The 20,473-nt window shown below is 34.8% G+C and overlaps 1 pseudogene; it reads right to left on the bottom strand.

Annotated features, from left to right (window-relative positions):
• Positions 1-17,667: 17,667 nt before the first annotated feature.
• LOC138855834 (uncharacterized) lies at positions 17,668-19,933 on the bottom strand (annotated as a pseudogene).
• Positions 19,934-20,473: the final 540 nt, after the last annotated feature.

Raw genomic sequence — 20,473 nt, 5'->3', positions numbered from 1 at the left:
AATCCGAGATGTGCCGAAAAATAAACGAACGCTCGCCGATTGTCATCGCTTCCCTTGCCGCTCTAACAGCTTTGCCAACAAAGCATTGTAGGTATGTATGTTTTTATATGAACATGCATACATATTGACGAAGATTTTTGCGAGCCACGGAAAAATATTTTAGAATTGTGAAATATTTTAAATCGACAAAAGCTTTGTTGCCACTTTTGTCATTGATTTCTGTGTTTGCAGAAAGATGTTCAATTTATGATTTCTAGCTTTTGCCATCGTCGCGAAAAGACGCTTGTGGGCAACCGCATGCTCGGGGAGATGTGTGAGGCGTTTGCTTTTATGAATGAAACGACTTAGCTTATTGATTGTGCGCCAGCGTTCATGAATGAAAATGTTGTTAGTGTGTGATTTACTACAAATTTTGGATTTTTCAATTTGGCTGCCATATTGATTTCTGGTGCTGATGCTATTTGAGACAATTGTTGTTTTTGTTCAACAATGTTTGTATTTTGCCTATTGGCTGACGTACTTACATTTGTACGCTTAAATGTATGTAGATTTGTGTATGCATTACTTATTTTGCGCGGTCATACGCATTTTTGTACATACATACTTTCAAATAGAGCAGTGCGCTCACATGTTTTTATTGATAATTGATAATATATTATTACAAGTATATTATATAATATAACATATTGATGTACATATGTACATACATAAATTTTTAATTCTGTAACAACTGAAATTAGAAAATTCTGAAAATAGTAAAATATCGTTTTTTGCATAACCTCTCACATTTTATCAATGTAGCATTTGTGAAAAAAAATCATATTTAAATATTAAAAATCGTTTATATGGCAAAACATTATCATGCATATGTAATTTCAATTGTTACAGCATTAATAATTTATGTATGTACATATGTACATCAATATGTTATATTATATAATATACTTGTAATAATATATTATCAGTTATCAATAAAAACATGTGAGCGCACTGCTCTTTATGTAAGTATGTATGTACAAATATGCGTATGACCGCGCAAAATAAGTAATGCATACACAAATCTACACACATTTAAGCGTACAAATGTAAGTACGTCAGCCAATAGGCAAAATACAAACATTGTTGTACAAAAACAACAATTGTCTCAAATAGCATCAGCACCAGAAATCAATATGGCAGCCAAATTGACAAAACCTAAATTTGTAGTAAATCACACACTAACAACATTTTCATTCATGAACTCTGGCGCACAATCAATAAGCTAAGTCGTTTCATTCATAAAAGCAAACGCCTTACACATCTCCCCGAGCATGCGGTTGCCCACAAGCGTCTTTTCATTGTGTGTAAGGCATTTGCTTTTATGAATGAAACGAGTTAGCTTATTGATTGTGCGCCAGCGTTCAAGAATGAAAATGTTGTTGGTGTGTGATTTACTACAAATTTAGGATTTGTCAATTTGGCTGCCATATTGATTTCTGGTGCCAATGCTATTTGAGACAATTGTTGTTTTTGTACAACAATGTTTGTATTTTACCTATTTGCTGACGTACCTTCATTTATACGCTTAAATGTACTTATGTAGATTTGTGTATGCATTACTTATTTTGCGCGGTCATACGCATATTTGTACATACATACTTACATATAGAGCAGTGCGCTCACATGTTTTTATTGATAACTGATAATATTTTATTACAAGTATATTATATAATATAACATATTGATGTACATATGTACATACATAAATTATTAATGCTGTAACAATTGAAATTAGAAAATTATGAAAATAGTAAAATATCATTTCTTGCATAATCTTTCACATTTTATCAATGTAGCATTTGTGCAAAAAAATCATATTTTATCAATTTTTCATCATAAAAATCGTTTATATGGCAAAAAATAATCATGCATATGTGAAGTGGCATTTGTTTTTTTTTGTTTTCTCATTCATTTCATTTCATTTTTCACTTTATGTTGGGAGATACGCAATTTGTCAGAGAACGCTGTTATAAATTCTCATTTTTGTTAAATAACAACAAATATTACAGAAAATGCTCCTTGATCTCAATTTTTCAGCCAACCAATCGAGCATCATACAAAATTCAATTTGCACCTTCTCGTTGTTTTAAGTTCTCTGGTTAAAGCAAATAATTGAAGTACGGAATGATAGGAAATAGAGAAACACTTTGCACAGGGTGCAACTCTTCTTACCTACCGCAACCCTAACACCGTAGCTATAAGGACGTCAATATTGCATTCATGTATAGCAGCTGATTCACCAATTTTCGCCAGAACAGCGGCTCTATTTGAGTTCCACTTTCGTAGCCTAAAACAGCCAGCCGTCAAAATCATAGATACATTTTGGACTAAAGTGACCGTTTCTTTAACGTCAGTACAGCTCGTGTGGAAGTCATGATGCGGAATGTGATATATACGACGGGAATCACTGTATGTACCTAAAGCTTCCATGTGCCCTAGGTCGATATACTCCTTAATGAAAGCAATATATTTGTTACGTAATAATGTATCGGAGGCCAGTCGACGCTCCAAACGAAATTGTCTTAAGGCACTGCCATAAGAGTCTCCAAGGGGTGATGCATTAGCTGGCATTAGTAAGCGCGCCATTTAACGCCTTTCTGATGTGTGTGCGTCATTGAGAATATTCGCTCGCATTCATCATCAATAATCTCGTCAGTATAAGACCCCTCGTCGAGCTTCCAAAAGCTGCTTACAATTTCGTCCAAACGAGACTCTTCCAAAATTTGAGCGCTATATGAGCACAATCCTGACTTATTTACTGAAGATTTTGATACAGGCCCAAAAATAACTCAACCCAAACGTAAGTTGTGCATGTGGTTCGTTAGGATCACCCTTGATAGTATCTCCCTTCAAAATGAGACCCCAAACGTCAGCTCCTAGCAGAAGATCAATACTTCCTGGAGTACCAAAATGCGGGTCTGCCATTTGTAGACCAGCCAAGTGTTTATGCTGATTTCCAAAGATTTGTGCTGTTGGAAGCACCAAGGTAATAGATTTAATGACGAAGGCATGAATTGCCACAGAAAATTTGCAAGTCAGTTGACTTGAGTGTTATTGCCACGACGCCCTTGGTGCGTGTACAGGATAATGCACCAATACCCTCGACCGTTACGTCATAGCTACTTCTATGGAGATTCAACGCATTAGCAAAGCGTTCTGTAATAAAACTTACTTGCGATCCACAATCACATAAAATCCTCGCCAGTCGTTCTTTCGAGTTGTCTCCAGAGACATATGCACACGCTGTAGCAAGAAGTATGATCTGGTCACCCCGAGCATGGCATTCAATTACAGAGTCGTGGTGTTATAACGTGGTTTGAGCTGGTACTAACGGTTGACAGGGCTTCGGCTTAGTACTGGTAGTAGTTACTACTCTCCTCGTGGCGGGAAGGGAAGTAGAGTGCTGTGAATCTCGACAAAAAATGGTTTTGTGCCAGCGGCCACATTGGCGACATCCTCCAGAGGGACACTGTTTAGACATATGCCCTGACCTTAAGCAATTAAAGCATAAGCCTGATTTCCTGAGGACATTTAAACGTTTCTCTGGTGGTGAGTCCAAAGGGGTTGGACAACGCGTAACCTTATGAGGGCATTGACAATACTGACACTTTGATTCTTCCATTGCATGGTTGCATTTGACGGTGCGCGTGGTTGATAAGCGCTGATATGGACGGCCGGATACTGTGTCGGGACTATCTGCGACCCGAACAAGCTCTGTTGACAGACTTTGGGCCCTTTTCTCCAAGAATTTCAATAAATCCAATAAGCTTGACAACTCCGTTGGAGAACAGTGCATGCACCATTCGCGCTTTGTTGTAGGATTGAGCTTTGATACGACGATAGGTATAGTTAATGCATCCTACTGTTTTTCGTAACCTCCAGAATAAACACCACCAACTAACGGCACTGATGAGCAGGGAACAGCTTGCCGCAACTTACCGAGTTTGTGCGGTGGGCAATTCCCGGTTGTGCACTAAAGTCTCGAACGCGTCCTTAAATGCCAACCAATTATGTAACGCGCCATCAAATGATGGAATATGTAACGCTCCAACTTTAACTCGACCGACGAGTCTATATGGCCCTCCCTGGGAGCGTATGACTCGTCACTTTTCGTCGAACGTAAGCGCATAAGACTGGAACATAGGACGTTGTACATTTCTTCGGTGACGTCAGACCATGCTGAATTTACTTCCAACTCTTCGTCTTTCGCAAGACTGAGGAGAGCCTCGTGATTTACAAGCATGCGGTCGTAATGGTATCTCGCCGAATTCAACAGTTGCTTAGCCCTGGATGCATCTAATTCACATGCGTGCGCCTTGCGCACCTGATCCAACGTGCGAGAAATAGCAGATGCATGAAACTGGTGAAGATTTATTTCTGCCATTTTCAATTTATGTACATGTAAAGTGCGATTATGCTTTACAGTGGTACTGCAGAAACTGAACTTTATCCCAAAATATCGCGTTAATCCTTTAAGATAGCGTCAAGATAATTTATTTATGAGAGTCACCAATTAAAACTCTCAAAGTTAGCAATGTTCTTAGTCCTCACAGGAGGCACCAAAAATTATGTAAAATAATAGGCAGGACTAAACTTAAAACACGTCCGTTTATTGCGGCCATACAAAGGAGAAGAAAGAACTTACAGGAATAGTACAATCAGAGAACTTAGAAGAACGAGAAGGTGCAAATTGAATTTTGTATGATGCTCGATTGGACGGCTAACAGAGCTGAAAAATTGAGAGCAAGATGTTCAGCATTTTCTGTAGTATTTGCTGTTATTTAACAGAAATGAGAATTTATAACAACGTTCTCTGACAAAATACGTATCTACCAACATAAAGAGAAAAATTAAATACTTTGAACAAAAAATACAAATGCCACTTTACATATGCATGATAATGTTTTGCCATATAAACGATTTTTAATATTTAAATATGATTTTTTTTCACAAATGCTACATTGATAAAATGTGAGAGGTTATGCAAAAAATGATATTTTACTATTTTCAGAATTTTCTAATTTCAGTTGTTACAGAATTAATAATTTATGTATGTACATATGTACATCAATATGTTATATTATATAATATACTTGTAATAATATATTATCAATTATCAATAAAAACATGTGAGCGCACTGCTCTATTTGAAAGTATGTATGTACAAAAATGCGTATGACCGCGCAAAATAAGTAATGCATACACAAATCTACATACATTTAAGCGTACAAATGTAAGTACGTCAGCCAATAGGCAAAATACAAACATTGTTGTACAAAAACAACAATTGTCTCAAATAGCATCAGCACCAGAAATCAATATGGCAGCCAAATTGACAAAACCTAAATTTGTAGTAAATCACACACTAACAACATTTTCATTCATGAACTCTGGCGCACAATCAATAAGCTAAGTCGTTTCATTCATAAAAGCAAACGCCTTACACATCTCCCCGAGCATGCGGTTGCCCACAAGCGTCTTTTCGCGACGATGGCAAAAGCTAGAAATCATAAATTGAACATCTTTCTGCAAACACAGAAAACACAGAAATCAATGACAAAAGTGGCAACAAAGCTTTTGTCGATTTAAAATATTTCACAATTCTAAAATATTTTTCCGTGGCTCGCAAAAATCTTCGTCAATATGTATGCATGTTCATATAAAAACATACATACCTACAATGATTTGTTGGCAAAGCTGTTAGAGCGGCAAGGGAAGCGATGACAATCGGCGAGCGTTCGTTTATTTTTCGGCACATCTCGGATTTTCTACCAACAACACAATGTTGTGACGCTTTGTCGTCGCGTCAGTCCTTCGACAGATTGACTCTTTGACATAAAAGCAACGGAGATTTCACATGAAGTAATGAATGTTCATATCTACATACATATGTTGTTTGTAGACAAATTTACAAATATTTTTACACATGATATGAAAATGCCGACGCCAAAACACAATTCTGTACTTTTATGACTCCATAATGGTGTCAAGCACTTGAATTATTTTAAGAAATATATCAAAATATGTTTAAATTATTATTAATAACTGACAAGAAACAAAGAATGAATAAACATAAAATAATTTAAAAATAATAATAAATAATAGTTCAATAAAAGGGAATATATTTCCAATGGCATATCAATATTCCCAGTTTGGCATACATATTATATTCTCTTGAATATTCGCCGGTTAGTTATGTTAAGAGAGCGTATGTGTACAGATTCACCGCTGTTATAAAAGCGAGAAATGTTATTTGTTACTCCTGCGTGTGAGGTGAACTCCTTGATAAAATTTTACAAATGTTCCCTGTCGAACCTGCACTTTCTCGTTCTTCTAAGTTCTAGAGAAACACTTTGCACAGGGTGCATCGTGTGATATAAAATAAAAATAGAAAATAATCTTAAACAATAATATTATAATAATTCATATCATTCGGTAACAAAAGAAATTCTTTTACAAAATTAAAAAAAATAATATATGAATAAATAAAAGAAATGTAAAGAGAAAATTAAAAAATAAAAAAAAGAGCAGAGAACTTAAACAGAGAACTTAAAACAACGAGAAGGTGAAGGTTCGACAGCGAACAATTTGTAGGATTTTATCAGGGAGTTCACCTCACATGCACGAGAAACAAATAACATTTCTCGCTTTTATAACAGCGGTGAATCTGTAAATATACGCTCTCTTAACATAAACAAACGGCGAATATTGAAGAGAATATAATATGTATGCCAAACTGGGAATATTGATATGCTATTTGAAACATATTCCCTTTTATTGAACTATTATTTTTAAATTATTTTATGTTAATTCATTTTTACTTTCTTGTGAGTTATTAATAATAATTTAAACATATTTTGATATATTTCTTAAAATAATTCAAGGGCTTGACACCATTATGGAGTCATAAAAGTACAGAATTGTGTTTTGCCGTCGGCATTTTCATATCATGTGTAAAAATATTTGTAAACTAGCTTTTGCCCGCGACTTCGTCCGCGTGGAATAGTGACTTCCGGCAGATTTTTGGTTCTTCCCATATAGTTCCCGTTCTTGCGGGATTTTCGGAATGGTCGAGTTCCCGCAGAATTTTCAGGATAAAACCTATGTTTTTTTTTCGAGTTCCAAACTATATCTGTACAATTTTTAAAGTAAATTTAATTATTTTAAAGAACTTCTGCATATACTACATTTTTTGTTTTATTATTTTGTGGCAGAAGAACATATTGATTTTCGCCACAACCCGATCTTGAGAACGCGACATACCTATAACTGGCCGTGCGAAAAACAGTCTTGGCGTAAATCGATCCCCACGTGTTTGAATGTTTGCCCCTGTGATTTATTTATTGTGACTTCGAAAGATAATTTAAGCGGAAATTGTATTCTTTTAAAATTGAAAGGTAAGTCGTTGTGTATCATTTGGATGCGGGGTATGAGGACTGTTTGACCAATTGCTGGAATAGTCAAAACTATTGCAACGATGACGTTATTGCGCAGAAATTTTACTTGAAGTCGGGTCCCGTTGCATAAATTTGGTGGTTTGAGATTTCTTAGTAAAATTATTGGGGCACCTATTTTTAACTTAAGAGAATGTGGGGGAAGACCGCTTGGGTTCAAGGAAGTGAGGAACTCCTGTGGGTAATGAACTACATCTTCTTGATCCATCATGGTATCAATGGATGTGTAGGTTACAATATCTCCTGGGAGTTTACTCAAAATTATATCATTTATTTCGTCAACGCTACTATTTCTTGCCGTCAATATTGCTCTTTGACACATCCATTGATGGTCCTTGTTTTCTATTTGGCTGATGTCAGGGTATACCTTAGTTACTAATTCCTCGATGTTACCCACTTTTACTCCTAAATCTTAATCAATTTCAATTTTATTATTAGAATGAGGTATTTTCCCGTCTCCTACAGAAAGTAATTTTGAAGGGAAAGTTATACCGCCTTCCCCCAAATGTGCTCTCATATTTGTCGATAATTTTAAAATATTTGCAAATTTCCATAATGGAGAACTTTTAAGGCAAACCTTCACAATGTCTGCTCTAGCTCCCCTTACTATTACCGGTAAAGTTTGGCGAAAGTCCCCAGCAAACATAACAGTAATCCCACCCATGATTTTATCAGAGCTTCTAAGATCTCTAAGAGTTCTGTCTAGAGCTTCTACGTGAGCTCTATGTATCATGGTACATTCGTCCCAGATTATTAGACTGACGTCTTGTAAAATTTTCCCCAAAGGGCCATTTTTGCGTATAGAGCACACGCTATCTTTCTCTAAAGACACAGTTAGGGGCAGTTTAAAAGTGGAATGAGCTGTGCGTCCACCTGCTAATAAGGTTGCAGCAATACCTGACGACGCTACTGCCAAGGCTAGCTTTCCTAGGGACCTTACTTTTGCTAATATAATATAAGATTAGTGATAAACGTCTTGGCGGTCCGGGAGCATCCAAAAAGAAAATTCTTCCTTCATTAAAACGAACACTTTTCATGACACAATTATACGTTGTCACCTGGTCATTAACTAATCTTGGTTCATTTTGTGTGATATACTCATTTATGTTATATGGTTTTCGCAACGCTACTTCTAACGGGTCCAGAAGCGAATTATTTCTTTTTGCTGCAGGAAAACCAAAGTCGGTTAGGGATTTATCTGAAATCTCATGAATTTTATCTTCAATTATGATTAGTCCATCATTGTATGTATCATCATTATATGCTAATGTCATATCCTGATTCTCATTACGCATTCTGTTTAATATATCTTCACACAAAGCATCACGAAATTTATTCCATAACTCTAAGGGGTCAGATGGTTGGCAAAATATTATATAAGGATAGTGGTAAATAATTCTCTTAATTTTGTAGCTGGCTCGGATATGATAGCATCGGACATGGTATTTTGCCAATGTTCATCTCCCTCCAGTAAACCTAATTCCTTGCAAGCGCCTTGGTACGTTTGGAAAATAACACCATTCACGGTTCTTAGATGTTGAAATGACATTGGACCGCGAACATATTGCAATAACATTTTTAAATAAAAACATTCAGTTTGAGTTGGATTAATGTTATAAACACGGCCTATAGTTGTGTCTTTTTTTACACCGGGATATCCCTCAACATCTTGTCCGCGTCTTCTTCTAGAAAATGAATTTTTTTGCCAAACGTAATACTGGGGAACTTCGTGATATAAAAGGGTTATTGCAAAATCGTCGCTTTTGCAGAGATCAAAGAACGCTGTAAGTGTCGATGATGAAGGATTGTTCACACGATCTTGGAGATTTTCATTATTTTAAAAATATACTCTTTGTCCATTTTCCAAATGAACGGCTAAATGAACTACTGCCGGAAAACGTTCATGAATAGAAAATTGGAAAATTCTCCAAAACGCCTCCGAGGAACTTATATAGCGACCCATTAGATATTTTTCTACTTCATCGTTATTACCTTGTAACGAAAATGTGGCTTGATCAGAACCTTTATGAATATACTTACAGATGTATTTAATAGCTTTGACTGATTGACAAAACTCTACGTTAATGTGTGCATTGAAACTTCGTGATAGCAGTGGATTATAGGGAACCACCCAACGATTATCCACGCTCATTTCTGTACCTTTTACACGAATTATAGCTGTGTTTCCACCATTATCTGGAGACCTGCGTCTGTAGGTTGGATAACCGTCATCCCCGTTTGTGTTTCCGAAATAAAATGCCTAGGGAACTTTTTAGAACAAACGTTTTCTTTCATACATGGTGATGTAGGATTATGAAATCCGCAAGGACCATGTATCATATTTTTTATGACAATATTATGAAGAATCGGATCTTGTTGTATGTCAGGTATTTCAGCCGATATTATTGCATCTATAGAATCTGGTTGAACTTTGTTAGCCAGCCACAATAAAATGTGGGCGTGAGGTAAACCTCTCTTTTGCCATTCTACACTGTAAACAAAGGCTTTCGATGGGCCAAAAATATTTTTCTTCGTTAATAGGTCTATCATTTTCTTGAGTTTTAAATGAAATACCCTAGAAATTAAATCATGTCTATCATAAGAATGTTGATTGGGCAATAACTCACTTTGTATTTCTGGCCATTCGGGATTACATGTAAATGTAATGAAGAGTTCAGGTCTTCCAAATTTCCTGACATATGTCATGGCATCTTGACTTTTTTTATTCATGAATCTGGGGGATCCTGTAAATGACGACGGCAATATAACGTGCTGGCCAATATTAGAAGCGTTTATATGTCCATCATTTACGACGGCATCTCTTAAATGAATGTACTCTTCTGCTCTCAATTTTTTTGATGAAGTTTAGCCTCTCAGAGATCATTTTTGCCGCCATATCAACACAATATTGGTTGAATAATCCTTTGAAATAATGTATACTGTTAGTCATTTATTCTCACCATGAATCTAAATGCATAAAACTGCATACATGAAACAGTTTTAGATGTAGCCGTAGCATTCTGCTGTGGAATATTAATACAGTATCCGTCGTTTCCAAAGGGAAACAGTAAGGGATATTGAAGTGGGTCATAAGATCTATGAATTTCAGAAACTCGTTGAAGTCGACCATCTCTCGCAGTCAATACAATATCACGGGGACTTTTGTCTTCATCTATCATAAGAACAGCTACTTCATCTACTACCGGCGCATTATACCGACCTCTATGCTCATTAGGAGGTTTTACATCAGCATGAATGATAAGTTTTAAATCATTCGGTGGTCTATTTTCTAGATTATACTTAAAACTTTGAATATACGTATTATGATCATGAAGATATGTTTGGAGAACGTCGATAAGATCGATTTGCAAGTTTGGGTTTAAATTCGAGCGCAAGGATACCTGATCTGCATGGGAAACAAAATATATTTGCAGGAATTCGGGTTGTGCCCCTACAGCTGGAAGTAAGTCTTCGATTAAATGATAAACTTGCCCTTGGACTTTAAAAGTGGGCATAAAGTTTCCCTCACGAATTTCTTTGGCACCAAATGAAGTCATCTGAAATAATGTATTATATTGTCTTGAGTGATTTAAGAAATGCTTAGATGATGGATGTGAGCCGGATATCAGTTCCTTTAAAACGGATGTTGGTTCCGGAATTATAGGTACAACACAGTCCAGGAGTTTCAGCTGCCCATTTTTTTGCTTGGCATAAGTTGCATATTTTATCCATTCTACCAATATCAATATCATTTAGCTCAGAATAGTCAACGGTACAATCATAAGCAAAAGCAGCATTTAATAAATTATGTTGTCTGCGAGTTCTATTCCTAGTTGATCGAGCATTTTGCTGTGCTAATCGATGGGAGCGTTCAGCGCTTGATTCCCGATCGCGGTTAGCCAATGTTCGGGCATTCTGTGAGGGCAAACGTTGAGAACGTTCAGCACTCGATTCCCGATCGCGGTTAGCCAATGTTCGGGCATTCTGTGAAGCCAAACGTTGAAAACGATCAGCACTCGATTCCCGTTGCCGGTTCGCCAAAGTTCGGAAATTTTGTGAGTCTAAACGCTGCGAACGTTCAACGCTTGATTCCCTTGCACGGTTTTGTTCAGTAATTGCTCGTTGTGTAACCAACCTGTGCATATTTTCAACCTCAGTTTCATTGCTGCGCAAAACTCGCAGCCGCTTTGCAGTAGCAGTCTGCCGAGAAAGCTGAGTTCTTTTTCTCGGCATTATAGTGATGAAGAAAAAATGTAGAAAATGAAAACTTAACTAAAGCGTATCTCGTAATAAAAAAAAAGAAACGTAAGATTAAGAAGATTAATAATTACGAACCTAATTACTTTTATTTTTAACGATTATGTCAAAAGAACAACCGTAAAATGAAAATAAGGTAAACTAACTTTATGCTTAAACTTAACCCTAATCTAATGAGAATAAATAGGTAGACCACACCTATTTACAGGTTTTATCTAAAGCAAAAAAAAATTAGAAACTAAATACGTTAAACTAAACCCTAATCTAATAAGAATAATTAAGTAGGCGACACCTATTTAGGTACCTAATTATGTACCACAAAAAAAAATATTAGAAACTAAATACTATTTTTAAAACAAACAATACTATACTTATAGAAAACACATACTTATAAATTAATAATCTACATGAAAACAAAAGAGTGTTATTATTGTGTAACTAAATACTATCCTAAAACAAATAAAGTACCTACTATATAGAAAACAACTACAAAATGAAACTGTGTTTAAAAAGTAATATTACGATGATAATTATATTGCATAAACAAATTAGCGCTGTATTCAACCGTTCAGTAGGGAGCCGACCGCGCGAGTGAGCCGCGCGGCATGGTATCTCGTTGAGCTACACCCCCCTCCCGGCTTGCCCGCAAGTACCGCCCCTCTCCCGCAGCGCCGGACAGCGCAGAGAGCGAGTTGGTTTTGTTTCGGAGTTATTTATCATTGTAATCTTTAAAGTTTTTTGTTGAAATTAAGTTATGTCAAAGACAATTTTATTCACAATGAAGTACTCTTAACCAACAACATATTTATTTGAATAAAGATTAATATTATTATGTTGATACAACTTAAACAAATTATTTCGAGTTGTTAATCTTCGAGTGAGTTAATCTTAAAAGATAGACATATACTATCGCGGACTGTTTTTTAGATCATTAAAAGAGCTATTATTCTTTAATACATATTTTTTGTGTATCTTGAACCGTTTTCACGGCGCACGCAACGGAAGGCTTCAAAGATGAAATAATTTCTCCCGTTTTTTACACATTTACCACTATATCTTTGTTCCTATTAGATCAGTAGCGTGATGTAGATTTGTGTATGCATTACCTATTTTGCGCGGTCATACGCATATTAGTACATACATACTTACATATAGAGCAGGGCGCTCACATGTTTTTATTGATAATTGATAGTATATTATTACAAGTATATTATATAATATAACATATTGATGTACATATGTACATACATAATTTATTGATTCTGTACCAGTTGAAATTAGAAAATTATGAAAATAGTAAAATATCATTTCTTGCATAATCTTTCACATTTTATCAATGTAGCATTTGTGCAAAAAAATCATATTTTATCAATTTTTCATCATAAAAATCGTTTATATGGCAAAAAATAATCATGCATATGTGAAGTGGTATTTGTATTTTTGGTTTTCTCATTCATTTCATTTAATTTTTTTCTTCATGTTGGGAGATACGTAATTTGTCAGAGAACGCTGTTATAAATTCTCATTTCTGTTAAATAACAGCAAATATTACAGTAAATCGTGAACTCCTTGACCTCAATTTTTCAGCCAACCAATCGAGCATCATACAAAATTCAATTTGCACCTTCTCGTTGTTTTAAGTTCTCTGATTATACTACATTAATTCTCAATCGATTTAAAATCGAGTTCAAATTGGAAAGCAACTCTGCGGATTGCTATAAGTTTGACTGTGTTCATTGGTAAAATAGCAATCAGCTGATGAATTTTGATCGTTACAAAAATAAAACTCAAGCTCAAACAATTAAGTAGGAATGAATATGGATGGAAAGTAAATAAACAAGCAAATATTATACAAAATGATTATTAAAAATTTGGATGTTTAATTTTTCTTTATCTATCAAAAATAAAAAGAAAGAGGGTGCCCTGGGCGAAGGACGGCGTTACAGGTAAGAATAATGTGAAAATAACATTAAAAACATATTCAACCATAGATAAAATGATCCGAAACTCCTCTCTTTGCCTTTCGAGAGAGCTCATGAACTTTCAGTGCTGCCAAGAAAAACCACGAGTTCATGAGCTACTGAACAGATGACAACCAAAACAATGAACTGCCAGATAAAATCCCGTTAAAATTAACTGACAAAATCAGTTCATTATTTTTCGTAAGAAAGTTTAATGCTGAAGCAGCAATAGTTAATGTGATATTGTTAATTAAAAATATTTGTATAAGTGCTTATATATAAAATAAAATTGAGTAGGTGGTAAAATATCTTCAAATCCCTACGGAAGCATATGTGTGTAAACTTTATTTTTTGAATTTTTTTCCCATATATGTAAATATATAAAGTTGATTTATTTTCAAAGCTCTTATTTTCTTTTCGGTCCTTATAGTTTTAAATAATTAATTATTACTGAAAACTATATTTGATATTTTGTTTATAAAATTTTAAATTTTTTCTTATATAATGAATTTTGTATATTTTTATATTATTTGTGAATTTTGGAAATTATTGTGATTTTATTTTGTACCTATATGTGTGATATAGGCCTACGGGGGAACCGAGCACCCAAAACTAACTTCGGTAACTCGCCCTTTGTATACCTCAGCGGTGGTGTGGAAATTACAAATTCCCAAAAAATGTAATAAAAATTCGCTAACTTATTTCTTTCCACAGTGGCACCACTGTCAAATGTTATAAAAAATGTGGACTTTTACAGCGCTCTCTCGATTCAAAGAGTTTCAGATCATATTATCCATGCCCTCGACATGATCCTATTACGGAAGAGTTTACTAGATAATTGGTGGCTTTAAGGCGAATATGCTTAGCCAGCTGAGTCTCGAAAGTACTGACGATAGGTATTATGTTTATTTTTAAATGAGAAACTGATCTACAAAACTTTATAATGACAAATTTTATTTTTTTAAACAGAATGCAACAATAAATCGCCACTGAACTCCCCACTATCCTCCCCATTGACTATGACACTGACATCACCACTGCCATCGCCAAGCAGATTGTAATATAATGGTGTTAGAAAAATTAAAGAGTTGTCGAAAGAGATGTCAAAACATATGAAGCAGAACGAAAATATTGAAAAGCAGTGAGCAGGAGAAGGCGGACGCGCTTAAATAAGTCGTAATTGACAACAAAGAATTCAAAAATGGTAATTAATACTACTATATTTAAAAAGACAAAAATTAATTTCAAAAGTATATAATTGTACATTAGTTAATGTAAAAAATAATGTGAAATAAGAAAACGAATTTAATTTACATTAAGATTTTGGGTTCCAAAATTACGTGGTCGAAGGAAGTGCTCCAAAAGAAATTTTTAAACTTGCTGGCGTCATACAAACGTATAAGATGCAGAACAAATCGACGTGGGGGGGTTCACAACATGGGACTTTTATGATGATTTTAATAATGTATATGGCAGACGACAACCCATCCACCCTTCAGAACAAAACCTACTATCTCCCCTTCAAGGTTTAAACAAAATACAGGTTGATTGAAAAGTTTCTGCGCCCGAAATGAAGAAAATTCTGCCTTTGGTACGAAATATATTTTTTTTATTCATTATAATCTCCCATAACTTCAATACACTTGTCCCAATGATCCTCCAATAATTTGATGGCATCCCTATAATGACTTTCCGGAAGCTTTGCAAAATACCCGTCTACGGCTGTAATAGTTTCTTCATTCGACGAAAAACGCTTTCCACGAAGGAATTGTTTCAGGTTTCTGAAGAGGTAGTAGTCACTGGGGGCCAAGTCTGGTGAATACGGTGGATGCTCAAGCAATTCGTACTTTCCAAACAGCTTTTTCATATGTACTTTTTCATGTAAAATATGAAGTACTCGTTCGTCGGGGATGCCTATGGCATTAGCAATTTCAAGTTTAGTCAAACTTGGATCTTCACTAACAATATTATGAACTTGCTCAATGTTTTCTGGTGTGGTTGCGGTTTTCGGTCGTCCTTCGCGTGGATTGTCTTCAAACCTAGTACGACCACGTTTAAATTCACCAGCCCAAAATTTAACGGTGCATTTTGAAGGTGATGACTCCTTATACACTTTCAAAACAAAGAATCTAATCACTACGCGATATTCAATTCTATCAAATGTCCAATTACTCTGACGTGTCAACTTCAAATGGCTTGTAAACTAAGAATTAATTGACAGAATGTCTTGTAACTTTGCATATGTTCTCATGACAGATGTACCAACTTGAAAAAAAAAATTGGAGCTAATAGTGCTATTTCTTGGTGAGCACTACTGTTTTTTCAGCCAACCGTATGTGATGGGAACGACAGTGTTTCAGAAAGGGACTTGAAAAGGAGGGTTTGCAATACTCCGCCAAGTAAACGGAGTAGGATTTCAGCAAATGAAACGCTCGTATTTTATCCATCTATCGAAGAGTTAAGACAAGTATTGGATATGAGAACGTACAAATGAGTTTGTTAACGTAAAATGAATATGATTTTATATTTTAACTATTATTTTATAACATACATATGTATGCATGTAGCCTTAATATGTATATGCAGATAAAAAATTTTAATAAAATGAATTTAATGTAAAAATGTATGAAAATAAAAAGGTCTATGAAACAAACAAAATTTTTAAACTATTCCTTTTTTCAACGCCTTCAACAGCGTCATTGATGTTCTCAGGTAGCTCGATTTTTTGGCTGTTTGCATCCTCTAAATTTAAAATGGTACTATCAACATCATAAGTTATTATATTCAGAGGTGGAATCAAAGACAGATTTGCTTATTTTTTTTTGAACATACACAAAACCAATATTCGAATCAGCTGTTTACTAATGTTACAAATCTTTTGAATATATTTTAAAGCAATTCTAATAAAGTTTACAATGCATTTTAGCTTTTGTTTTACTAAAATAAGGAACAGTAACCCACTTGATGTCCCAGGGGAATCGTAAGTGGAATTTAGCTAGTATTTACTTGTAAGCTTTAATATATTTGTAAATGTATTTCACATTATCGACTGAATAAAGGTGCATTTCTTATGGTGTTAAATATCATAGAACCACATTTTGCAGCCCTTGACGATTCCGTTATTAAATTGGCAGCAACACAGTGATTTTTAGAAGAGCGTAGTACGTGATTCTTGCATCAGTTTGGCAAGAAGCATGGTATCGCAGATTGTAACGCAAGTGATATGCCTCTTAGAGAAGTACATTTGATGTGAGGGGTGAAACTTTATATGAATTTTAAACGAAAAGTTGATTTCAAGAAATCACTTTTTTGGATAGTACAAAATACCCGAAATAATCGGTTGCATAGATGGAACACATATAAAAATAATAAAGCCACCTGATGATGAGCATTTGTATTTTAACTAAAAGGGATATTTTAGTACAAATGCGATAATAGTAAGTTTAAACAATAAATTAATATTCAAACATATTTATAAACCTACATACATATGTATATGTATATCGTTTCTCTAAAGATATGAGGCAACGTGAAGCAAATACGGGCCGTAGATGCACGGTATTCCGGTTCAAGTCACGATGCTTTCATCTGGGGCATGAGTTACGCTACGCAATATTTCCATACACAATATGAGAGTGGACAACGCTCATTGAGGTAGCTGGAAATGGAATTGAACCGTTTTTATTAACACCATATAGAGATCCACAGCTTAACTTCAAGGAGCATAAGTTTAACATAACACATACGGCTGCTCGGAATATTGTGGAACGAACAATCGGAGTCTTAAAAAGCCGTTTTTTTGCGTTATTTTTTCTTTTGCTCTTTTTTAATTTCATTTTTTTCTATAATAGTTTTAAGCAATTGCGTACTTATACTAACAAACTCATCTTTCATTTCGGTAATAGCTCTTCCAACAGGTTTATTATAATATTCTATTGCTTGGTATATACGTCTTAAGCTGCTAGCATTTTTAGTCTGCAGTTCTATAAATTGATAAAATTCTTTTTAATATATCCCCATTTTTGAAAATTCTAAATATCTTTTTTAACGATCTGCTGTACTCTCTCATTGTTGCCTTCTGGGTACACTAGCGTTTCTTTCTCTCTGCCCTTATGGCGTGAAGGGTATATCGTCGACATCTTTATGCCTGTTTGATGCATTAGAACTTAAATTTTCTACCTGTTGCTCTAGTGATGAGGAAGACATTATCTACATTCACCTCTGAAATTGCGACAGTTACATTCTCATTGACTGGTTGGGTGCCTAGAGAAACGCTTGGTATGCCTTTCACAGTTTACGCAATGCCAAATAGACGAATAGATATTTCGAATTTTGCAAGCTTAATCTGCCCAGAATCGATTCCTTTGTAAATAGGTATGTTATTCCACACAGCTGCAAGGAAAGCCGACGAAAACATCAAGGAAACGAAAGTTACTGACACATAGCATATAGCCTACAAATATTTTGCAAATACTTATATAAAGTTTTAAGAACAAATATTATAAACGCATACCTGCATAATGATTGAATAGGTTCCTTTGCGATCATAATTGCTTAAGGGATCTGTTCTCGGGGTGTTTATGTAAAAGTGCGTTCCATCAAGGCACCCTACTACAAATGGAAAGGAGTTTATTCGATTTGCTTGGCAATCTTCGATGATCTTAATCTGTTGAGAAACAGAAGCCCAAGAAATCTCGTTTTTAAGCTTGCATATAGCTCCAACAGTTTTGAAAAAGAGTTTGTGAGCTGTTCCATTTCCAATACCAAATCTGGCCGAAAGTATCACCCTACTAATACCCAGTTTCCATAATGTTATGTGTAAGCTGTGCTTCAATGAGTATTCATCGCTCCTTTTAAAAAAAAAAAATGGTTCCAGTATGCTTATTAAAATTTATTTTAAATTAAGATAAAAACTTATATTTAATGTTTCACCGGAAATATGAAAATGGGTAAAATAAATGTCTTCTGGATATAATTTTATGGTTTTGAAATAGTAAACTGTTTTCGGCTTTTCTCCTTCCACATCTAATTTCTTTTCTTTATGCGCTTCATTCTTTTATTGTCGGTTTCAATAATAATTTACCTGCCGTTTCGAAACTCCATTATTTTAATTTACGTATTTAACTTCGACAATCTGTGCACAACTTTAAAGTGTTAATTATTTTTAATAGAATGTTAGAGGTATTTTGGAGGAGAGGACGATTTTGGTAAATGACAAAAGTCATTTGCCTTATCCGTTTAACTGAGTCTTTGTTGTCACCAATTATCACATTGTCTGTGGTATTCTCAGAGCAGAGAACTTAAACAGAGAACTTAAAACAACGAGAAGGTGCAGGTTCGACAGCGAACAATTTGTAGGATTTTATCAAGGAGTTCACCTCACATGCACGAGAAACAAATAACATTTCTCGCTTTTATAACAGCGGTGAATCTGTAAACATACGCTCTCTTAACATAAACAAACGGCGAATATTGAAGAGAATATAATATGTAGGCCAAACTGGGAATATTGATATGCTATTTGAAACATATTCCCTTTTATTGAACTATTATTTATTATTATTTTTAAATTATTTTATGTTAATTCATTTTTACTTTCTTGTGAGTTGTTAATAATAATTTAAACATATTTTGATATATTTCTTAAAATAATTCAAGGGCTTGACACCATTATGGAGTCATAAAAGTACAGAATTGTGTTTTGCCGTTGGCATTTTCATATCATGTGTAAAAATATTTGTAAATTTGTCTACAAACATCATATGTATGTAGATATGAACACTCATTACTTCATGTGAAATCTCCGTTGACACGGTCAACCAATGATCGAAGCTCACGTTCTTTGCTTTTATGTCAAAGAGTCAATCTGTCGAAGGACTGACGCGACGACAAAGCGTCACAACATTGTGTTGTTGGTAGAAAATCCGAGATGTGCTGAAAAATAAACGAACGCTCGCCGATTGTCATCGCTTCCCTTGCCGCTCTAACAGCTTTGCCAACAAATCATTGTAGGTATGTATGTTTTTATATGAACATGCATACATATTGACGAAGATTTTTGCGAGCCACGGAAAAATATTTTAGAATTGTGAAATATTTTAAATCGACAAAAGCTTTGTTGCCACTTTTATCATTGATTTCTGTGTTTGCAGGGTTGTCACTTTTCCCTTCTAGAGGGAACATTAGAAAGATGTACAATTTATGATTTTTCGCATTTGCCATCGTCGCGAAAAGACGCTTGTGGGCAAACGCATGCTCGGGGAGATGTGTAAGGCGTTTGCTTTTATGAATGAAACGACTTAGCTTATTGATTGTGCGCCAGAATTCATGAATGAAAATGTTGTTAGTGTGTGATTTACTACAAATTTAGGATTTGTCAATTTGGCTGCCATATTGATTTCTGGTGCTGATGGTATTTGAGACAATTGTTGTTTTTGTACAACAATGTTTGTATTTTGCCTATTGGCTGACGTACTTACATTTGTACGCTTAAATGTGTGTAGATTTGTGTATGCATTACTTATTTTGCGCGGTCATACGCATATTTGTACATACATACTTACATAAAGAGCAGTGCGCTCACATGTTTTTATTGATAACTGATAATATATTATTACAAGTATATTATATTATATAACATATTGATGTACATATGTACATACATAAATTATTAATTCTGTAACAATTGATATTAGAAAATTATGAAAATAGTAATATATAATTTTTTGCATAATCTTTCACATTTTATCAATGTAGCATTTG

Source organism: Bactrocera oleae, chromosome 2 (assembly GCF_042242935.1).
Source record: "Bactrocera oleae isolate idBacOlea1 chromosome 2, idBacOlea1, whole genome shotgun sequence".
NCBI lineage: Eukaryota > Metazoa > Arthropoda > Insecta > Diptera > Tephritidae > Bactrocera > Bactrocera oleae.
This window is presented reverse-complemented; position numbering and strand designations above follow the sequence as displayed.